The 9,223-nt window shown below is 38.4% G+C and overlaps 1 long non-coding RNA gene across 1 annotated transcript; it reads left to right on the top strand.

Moving 5' to 3' along the window:
- The first annotated feature begins 255 nt into the window (after positions 1-255).
- On the top strand, positions 256-7,985 carry LOC142060323 (uncharacterized). Its single transcript, XR_012661704.1, has 7 exons — positions 256-337; positions 1,304-1,407; positions 2,456-2,501; positions 2,798-2,920; positions 3,830-3,932; positions 6,104-6,179; positions 7,687-7,985. It is a non-coding gene; the product is annotated as an uncharacterized LOC142060323 (long non-coding RNA).
- Positions 7,986-9,223: the final 1,238 nt, after the last annotated feature.

Raw genomic sequence — 9,223 nt, 5'->3', positions numbered from 1 at the left:
GCAAGACCTCTTATTTTTTTTCTGTGTAGAAGGCAATGGTTTATGTGCCTGTATTACTCTCTGAACAATAGGAATAATGCAAGAAGGTTAAGAAATAGGATGAAGTGTCACTGTGGCAAGTACCATATAACTACGGATTTTTGGCCTTTCCGACTGTGGTGTTATTTTCTGCCCGTAGTGGGGACCCAGCAGTTGTGATTTAGTGCCTTCCTGGCACTCACACCTGTAGGTGGCAGCATCTTCCTGTTCTATGGGATGTGGTGGCCAGTTCCCGGTGTTTCCAGTGTGATTGGGAAACTGAAAATGAGAAGCAAGATCTTCCCACCCTCTTGTTAAGGTAAACATCCTCCTTTTCTAAGATGTAAACATGAGGCAGGGCTTATTCGACACCTCTGTCAGACAGGATTGTTCTTCCTGCATTCGCTTGAAACATGGCTTCTCCCTTCGGTTCTAGGTTGGTCTCTTTGTATTTCAATGCACTCTTTTCTTAGACTTCCAAAGTCTAAGGTCTGTTTGAAGGAAGAAGCCGGGACTTGGAGAAGGGCTCTCTGAAATGCCATACTGGCAGCTTGGTAAGGAAGAGCAGTTAATGGGTATTGAGAAAACTATGCAACATTTCTACTGTTCAAATACATGTAATGTTGTTGGACTCTGAAAAGGTCCAAAATAGCTGGAAAGAAATCAAGGAATGTTTTGACTTTTAACAATGTCGTTCTAGCTTACTTAGGCTCTTCATTTTCTGAATTAAAGCTGTGAGAAGAGAGACATTGTTATCAACTTGAATAATATATGTGTTGCATTAATATGTGAATGTTAATAACAGCAATTAAATAAAAAGAGTCTTAAATTTGTTCCAGCAAGATAAAAAGTCAACAGCACAATAACAAAACAGTGAGAGAAATCAGAACAGTAAGATAACTAGTTCTAGAAAATACTGAGAGAGGAACAAGGATTTTTTTTAAAAAAAGTCTAACTACATTAACTACTGTTAAACTTAGTCTGCTTTTTCATTAAAGCATCAAGTCAGATCTCTAGCTTGTCTCAAGGGAGAGTCCATAACACTGGTACCATTGGGGCACATTCTCATAAGGATCATCTTCCAGCAAAGACACAGTGCAACTGCTGCTGTGCCTCATCGCTGGGTGTTTAAATTGGAGTCTACAAGAGGACCAAGTGTAAGCAATGGCCAGAGACAGAGGGGGTTGGAAATATGCTCACATGACCACTCACAATAAGCCAAATCAGCCAAGGAAGAGATGGAAGCAGGTGACTGATGTCTCTTGTATTGGTTTTCTCTGCCCAGGGATTCCCTTTTAGTGGAGGATTCACAGCTACATAATTAGAGCAACCTTCCAGTGCATGAAGCAGCTAGAGAAGTATTGAATCCACTGTGTTTCTCTACTGCTGGTAGGTGAAGTCACTGTTCCAGAAGGACACTACTAATATTGCTTTGGATAATACTGTAGCTTTATCTGCCTGGCTGCTGTCCAGCAACTGCTGCTTATCTCGGCGATGATATCAGACTGCATCTTTATATTTGCCTATTGCATTGGAAAATGAGGCCCGTGTGTGTTCTCTGTACCTGTATCAGGGATTGTATCATCCATACTTAATCTTTTCTCAAAAGGAATGTGAACAGTACTCTTTTCTTGTGCGAAGGATCCATAATACTTCCCTACAGCTTGTCTTCTGTTAGATGAAACTAAGAAATGCCACAATTTTGGATGTCTAACTCATCTTCCTTCATAATAGTGTGCAAGATCAAAATTCAAAATACATTGTTCATGCTATCAGGAAATGGCAGTACATTTGTAACAGTGACACAGGTTCAGCCCATAAAATTCCAGTGTCATGCCTGCTAGGAAGCCGAATGGTATACAACAGAACAGTAGCTGTGGATAGAAGGTATTTGTGTCTAATGCAACCCAATCTAGGCAGTAACAGATTTGAAATTTGACTTCAGGCACAGACTGTAGAATCCTTGGGAGGGTGATTAAAACAGGAGCTCCCTCACCATCCACGTATTTAAAGCCTCTTATTCTAATATCTTCGAACACACTATGAAAATGTTCTGGTGTAGTCTTCATGTTCAATTACCATCATCTGCCCAGTTCCACACCTTTTGTACATGTAACTTTGATGTGAATTACTGGAATTATCCTGCATGTGCATACATCCTTGTTAAAATGTGTGGGTCAGTGCTGCTGTCTCCTCTGCTAACAGCACTGACTCTCATCTATATCAACTGCCCTCTCTAGAAATTGAAATAATACCCCTGGCCAGTTTTAGTGTTGTGCCTAGGAAGTACATTACACATGAGGATGTGTCCTGCCACAAAGAATTGACATCAAAGTTAACTCAATACCATATGCAGCGTTTGAGGGTTTGCTTTGCTCTGTGCTTGCAAGGCATTTTTTTTTCTTGTACATACACTGATTGTTGATATCTCTTCCAGAATGAAAAGAAACTGAGAGGTACTCATTTTCCTGTTTGGTGGTGAGGTGAGTGTAAAGGTGCTTGACAAGATGAAGCTCTCTCCTGTCAAGTTAGTACAGTTGTCAAAAGCTAAACCCTCTAGGCACCTTAATGACTCCCTCACGAAAACGGAGCTGGAGAGCCTGGGCTCCTCCTTGGTCTTACAGTAATATCACAATGATTCATCTGTTCACTGTGTAACTGTGTGAAGATGCCCAATAGTGGGACTCCACAGGGTCAGCTACAGTTCGTCATGATCTGAATCAGGCTAGAATGCAGGAATAAACATTGCTATGGATTAATGCCTAGTTATCTTTAACAGGGAAATTCCTTCATTATTTGTGTACTAGAATTGGAGATTCTGCAGTCCTTATCTGCAACCTCTCTATCTTGATTCTTCAAAGCTCCCAGTACCCTTCTGGAACAGCAGTATGTGTGCATACAGGTAATTCTTGAAGGATGAACAAGTATTAGCTATGGTTATTTGAATGTTGCTGTTCATGTCTAGTTCCTTTGTATTGCACATGCTGAGTAGAAAGCAAAAGATGCAACTGTTTGGTGATGAAAAGAATAGATGCTTGGGGAAAAAAATAATAAAGTGTCCTGTATTCTTCCCCTCCCAGCCCTTTTCAGTCCCCTTCCACAATTTGTTTTACTCTCAGCATCAGTGTCTTATCACAGGGACGTAAAGTAGGAAAAATTGGACCACGCTTCTTGATGAAATCTAGTCCTTTGCTGCCATAGACCACTGTATCGTGTAATTCTGCCAATGAAGCTATCAAGTTCTGTCTTGCCCACCTTGCCACCCTTGACTTTTCGGCTTCTCTTTTGATGTCTAGAATTCACCTAGGCCTTCTTTGCTAATTACGCTTAGCAACATCTCTGCACATACAAACAAAGAGAATAACCAAAATGAAGGTTTTAGTGTGAGAGTGCTCAATTTTGATAAAGCCTGTCTTCTACAAATTCAAATTGAAGGGGAAAAAAGCTATACTTGCTATGACTATTGAGATGTGAAGATGGACCAGACCCTTTGATGAAGCTGAGGCTACTGTGCTTTTGCTGTGTTTTGATCTCAGAGCTGCTACGGCAAGAGTGGTGAATATGTTTGAAATAGAAGCATGTTGTGGGAAAATCTCATATTATTTGCTTCTTTACTAATTATACTTCATGGTTTTTTTGAACACAGTGTGATACAATACTCTGTTCAGTAATTTAGTTATTGTTATTAATCAACTGTCATGGAAATTAATTCTGAATTATGATTTCTTGATAAAATCCAAATGAACATGCAATTCCTTTTCACTTACATTTAGGTATATAACATATGACACTAATTTCTGTCCTGCTACAGAACTGGTACAATGAAAGTCCCTTTTGGTGCCTCTTCAGTTTGCTGCAGAGGGCAGAACTAGGATGTGGAGACCCATTTCTTGTGAACTGTTTTCTTCCAGAAGGTAAAATCCCCAGTGGTCTTGACTGAAGGGTTTTTCACCAGAAAATCCCAACTCAGCAATGATAATCATGGAACCATGATGATTCCATTAGTGTTTGACAGAAAAATCATGCTTTGTTGATAGGGAAACATTTGCATCTTCCACAATTTAGAGTGTAGTTAATATGAAACCAATACTGAAATATTTTGAAAAAGTCCTAGGTTGTGACTTCTGAGAGCCAGAGTGGAATTGTGGCAGATTCTTCTTCAGCAGTTTCTCCTTAGATGACGCTGCTGCATGTGGAGCAGGGCCAAACTGGCACTCAATTAATTCTGCAGAGCCTATTTTACTGTAATTTTTTTTTCAGGTTGTACAAAGTTAGGTTTATATGACACATAAATGTTCAGTTGGAAGTAAGTCCAAGATGGTGCTGAACACTTTTTTGGTTTGTTCTTTCTGCCTTCTGTGATTAGTGAAGTTAACACAGCATCTTTTGTGTTTAAGTCCTTAAGATTTCTGATAGAGATACAAAAATATTTTTCATGCAGTGCTTTCCCTAAGGTGTTAGTCATGAAGGCTGGGATTTTTCAAAGAACACAAAACACCAAAAAAAACCCCACCAAAACAAAAACAACTCCCAAATTTTCAAACACCACTGACCTTTCATGGAAACCAGGAACTAGTAAGTATTTCCATAGATTAAATAACAGACTGTATTACAGTCTGTGATACACACATAGTGAATATATACATTGTTATTTTTCTTTGGAGAATTGTACTGATCTGAAAAAGCGGATGCCTTATCTAAATGATAGGATTGCACATTCAAGGCTGCATGAGAAAATAGTGAACAGTGACATGTGCCTTTATTTTTGCATTCAGCTGACTTTTCTACAATGATCAAAATTGCAATAAATTGAAATATTGATGCTAAGTCACAGCAGAGTCAAAACGGATTGTCACTTTGGTTTTTCAGCGACTTGCTTTTTTTAACAATGTACTATGATGGTAAAAGAATTTGTGGGATCTAAATTTTTAAACAGCATTTCACCAAACAAAAGCTGGGAAAGTTACAGTAATAGTTTCTGCATCTTTCATTGCTATTCTTTTTAGATTGAAAGCGCAGGTCACTTAATGGTATAATGTAATATCAGACACCCTGTTTCCTCAGTAATAAAATAGGGATAATACTGCAAAGGACGATGTTGTGGTGATTCATCTTTGTGAAGTTCTACAGAAATGGTAGACGTTATTAGCGTCCCGTGTGATTACAATGACAGGATGATATGGTGTTTTGTCTGAATTGGTATTAAGTGGTACTGAAAGTCTCTCAAAAACCCTGTTCCTTCTGGATTTGCAGACATCAGAGATTTAGAAGTTTGGATAAATGTCTGGACTGAACTGAACTCTGTCTCTTTTAAAGGTTACCTTAAATGACAGATGAAGGAACTGTATATTGTGATAACCTTCTATCTGAAGGATCTCAAAGCACTACAGGAATCAATATGCAAACTATATATAGATTATAGCAGCTCTGGTAAATTAGGGCACTGTTTGGCAGAACACAGTGAAACAAACCAACACGTGATAGAAACCAAAATGGAAAACCACGATGTTAAACTCAAAATACTGGGAGAATGTAGTCAGAGAGGAAGTAATCATCAGCTGGGACCTGGCAGGAAACTGGGAGGTGTAGCTTCCGTTCCCACATAATGTACCATGTGAACTGGGGTCTGAACTTAAAGGCTCAGAAATGCCTTTGTGGCTTGTGTGAAAAATTGGAACTCCAGGGACAAGCAATTTGCTGGGATGCAGGTTAAATAATGTTTCATAGAGAAGAATCACAACTGCCTGTTTGTCAGCATAACATCATAAAACCCATGCATTTTAAAGTGTTACATTCTGGACAAAAAAATACTTACCACATTGTATGGAGCACTTAAAGCAGCAATGTCTTTGGAAGGTGCTCCCTTCTTAAACCTTACTGAGGTTGACTGAGCTGAGATTGTAGTACATGTCTGATATCACTTACATTTAAAAAGATACGAGTAGATGTTTTACAAATATATTTAATCTCAAAAAAACCCCCAAACCCCAAGCATGGAGAAATGTTGATTAGTTTTTAAGAAGTTGCATCTTTTACTTTTGTCCTTGTGCGACTGCCTAGTTTTGACTCTTTATGCTCTCTGCAGCAGAGAATTGATGCGGCTCATCTGAACCAGCAAAAGCTGCTTCTTATCCTGCCTTGTTGCTCTGATAAAGACACTGGTAAGAACAGTCTTAACCAGACTATTGCTTCTAATTTTCTCATCTTCTAGCAAAACAAAGAAGCTTGAGAAATTATGCTTTCTGCTTTTCAGCTACAGAAACCTATTAGTGCTCAACAATATGTCAGAAGATTTGCTGTAAATCTTAACTATCTAAAATAAACGGCTAGGGTTTAATATTTTATAAACAGCGAAGCAGCTCGCAGGGATGGAAATGATAGAAGTTCTGTGTTCGTTTGCATGTTTTTTATCTAATTATCATAGTCAGGCTGTCACCAGACTGTTTGTATCTTAGTTCTCTGTCTGGTACATGGGGCACATGACTGACTAGTGATGTACACTGTGTTATGCTAAAATTCCTGCAAGTGACAATTTAGAAACAGCAGTTTAGAAACTGATCAGTGAAAGCTGGTTGTGCTGGATCAGTCAAAATGTTCCTGTTTAATGGATTTTCTGGAATTAATTATTTAAATGTCCAATGATTCTCTTTCCATCTTCAGAATAATCTGTTTTCAAGTGGTCCTAAATGAACATAAACATATGTTTTCCTCCCTTCCCCTTTTAAATATTTCACCAAGTTTTCCTGTCACTGTGATAATTAAAGAAATTGATAATATGTCTTTAGAGAAAGGCCAAAGGGCCCTAAAGGGCAGTATCTCTTCCTCTCAATCACTGCTCAGCATTTGCCAATAAAGAAATGCTTCTTAAAGGCAGGAAAAGGATTAATCTACATATACTAGCCATTGTGGCAGTACCTATCATCTGGTGTAGGTTCTTGTGCTTAGCCCTTCTTAAGGCCATGGTCCACTTCAAAAAGTATGAAGTCCTGTGGATTTATCGGGAACTTGGTTCCTAAAAACTTTATGAATCTAAGATTTTGTGAGTGAGCTAGAAAGGCATCATCAGAGAAGTGGTTAATCAATTTAGTTGATTAAAGCGTGCTCAATAGTCCAAGTTTGTAAATAAGTGAATGCAAATGCAGAAACATCCCCAGAACTCTAAAGGCAATTCTTAAGAACTGTAGTGCCCAAGGAAGTAAACCTGGGATTATATGCTATAGCTAATAACCTAAATTTGTAAGCCTGACCCACATTTTTATGTGTGCCTCCTCCAGAGCAGAGATAAGTGGTGATGTTTGATAGTATTCAGCTCTGGAGAGACTATGTAGGACTTGCCTGATGGCTTGAGAAGAAACTTCAGATGTAACTGAAGGATTTCTTCCTGTTTCATTGGTGTCATGGTCAAGCATGGGTCTCAGAGGAGGCTGAACACTCTGCCTTTTCAGGAGACACAAGCAGAAATAGGTTGATTTCATAAGACTTAAAAAATGAACTCTAAGCATGCCTGCTGCTGATGGTAATGGTTCCTCCTGTGATGGTTTGAAGGCTACCCAGAGCCTTTGATAGGAGAACTATAATTGATTGTGAATCATCTTACATTAGATGAATGTAAGTAAGAGTGTGTCCTGTTGCTGCAACATAACCTCAAAACAATATTCTCTGTGTTAGTTTTTTCTAGGGGTATTACAAAAAGGATAAGCTTCAGATAACTCTGTGCTTGAAGGGTGCAACACTGATCTAAAGAAGTATTTATGTTCAGCCAATACAAAAAGGAGAGAAGCATGGCCTCATAATCCTGTCTTCACAGTGGTAAAGCAAACAAGTGCATTGCTAAAAATATCCATATTTTTTGGTAAAAATTCCTTTATAGTAATATTTCTTAATATAGGCTGTAGTCATCGTGTCGCCCTTTTTTTCACTCCCATATATTGCTTTCACTCAAAGCATGCAGTATTAAATTTTCTTCCAAAAACTGGAGGTTTTGGGGTGGTTTTTTTCCCCTTCCTTATTTGTAGAAAACAAATGCTTTAAGGACACCCTACTTGACCAATTTGTTATGCTTTTTTGAAAAGCTTCAGTGGAGTTTTGCGATTTTTACTTTTAAAAAATATGCTCAATTTGTTTACTAGCTGGAACATGTTACAGACTAGACCTACTCTGATCAGTTTTAAATGAGTTACAGCACCAATGGGTGTGCTGGGTTTTTTGAAACCCAAGTAAAATTTTGCTGCCCTGCTGTGTCACATCCTTGTTCGTTGTGTTCAGGTCTTCCTCATGTGCCTATATGAAGTCTAACTTCATATAACTGTTAACAGTCCTCTTTCCAGGTTACCTGTTTGCATCTGTATGTTGTGTAATTTAGGTGAATGACCTTAAAATCAGATGAGGTGAGGTGAATTTATTTGTAAGTCTGTACATATGAAAGCCCCAGTTGTTAGGCTTTAGCAGGTTTAGCAGAAAACAACTAAAACTGTCAGTGTGTTTAATTAGTCTTTAGAATTACATACCAAATAGATTTTGAAGGAACACAGGTAATAAAATACTTTTTTTGTGTGTGAATACAAGTATCTATCTCACTCAAGCAAGCCTGACTGCCTTTCAGTATGACCATCTTTAAAGATTTTCCTAAGATCTAGAGGGCCACTCCTGAGCTGGATCGTGCCAGCCCATCACTTCATTGCTTAGTTTGCAAGGTCCAGATGGTAGCAAGCTGCAAATGGATATTTCTGCAGCTGAAATATCTATCCCTTTGGCAGACTCGAGAGACACTGGTTCTGGCAGATTTAGACTTGTCTCTGGCTATTTAGCACAGTTGTACAGTTAATGGACTGTTGGACAATTTTGACAAACTTGCTATTTTCTGGTGACTCGTTTATAATTCTGGGAAAGGAGTGCATGGTTAGCCATTTGTGAATAATTGGAAATCCTCTTGAGATCTCAAGAAAAACACTTTCATTGTTAAATAGGGTTGATTTGCCTGTTTATTTAGGTATCCTAGATAGAATCTCAATACTGACCTTTGAATGCTCCATATATTTCTCCAAATTGGATTTTGCCTTTGTGTGTGTGCCTGATGTGTTTTAAGAGGCCAAGGTCTTAATTACTGTTATTATGCCTAGTTTACCATATGATTATAGTTGATGTTAATTAAAATGGGGACTTTGCAAATGCAAAAGGCAGACCTACAGGTTTTATGTGCTTACAA

Source organism: Phalacrocorax aristotelis, chromosome 7, assembly GCF_949628215.1.
Source record: "Phalacrocorax aristotelis chromosome 7, bGulAri2.1, whole genome shotgun sequence".
NCBI classification, from domain to species: domain Eukaryota; kingdom Metazoa; phylum Chordata; class Aves; order Suliformes; family Phalacrocoracidae; genus Phalacrocorax; species Phalacrocorax aristotelis.
This window is presented reverse-complemented; position numbering and strand designations above follow the sequence as displayed.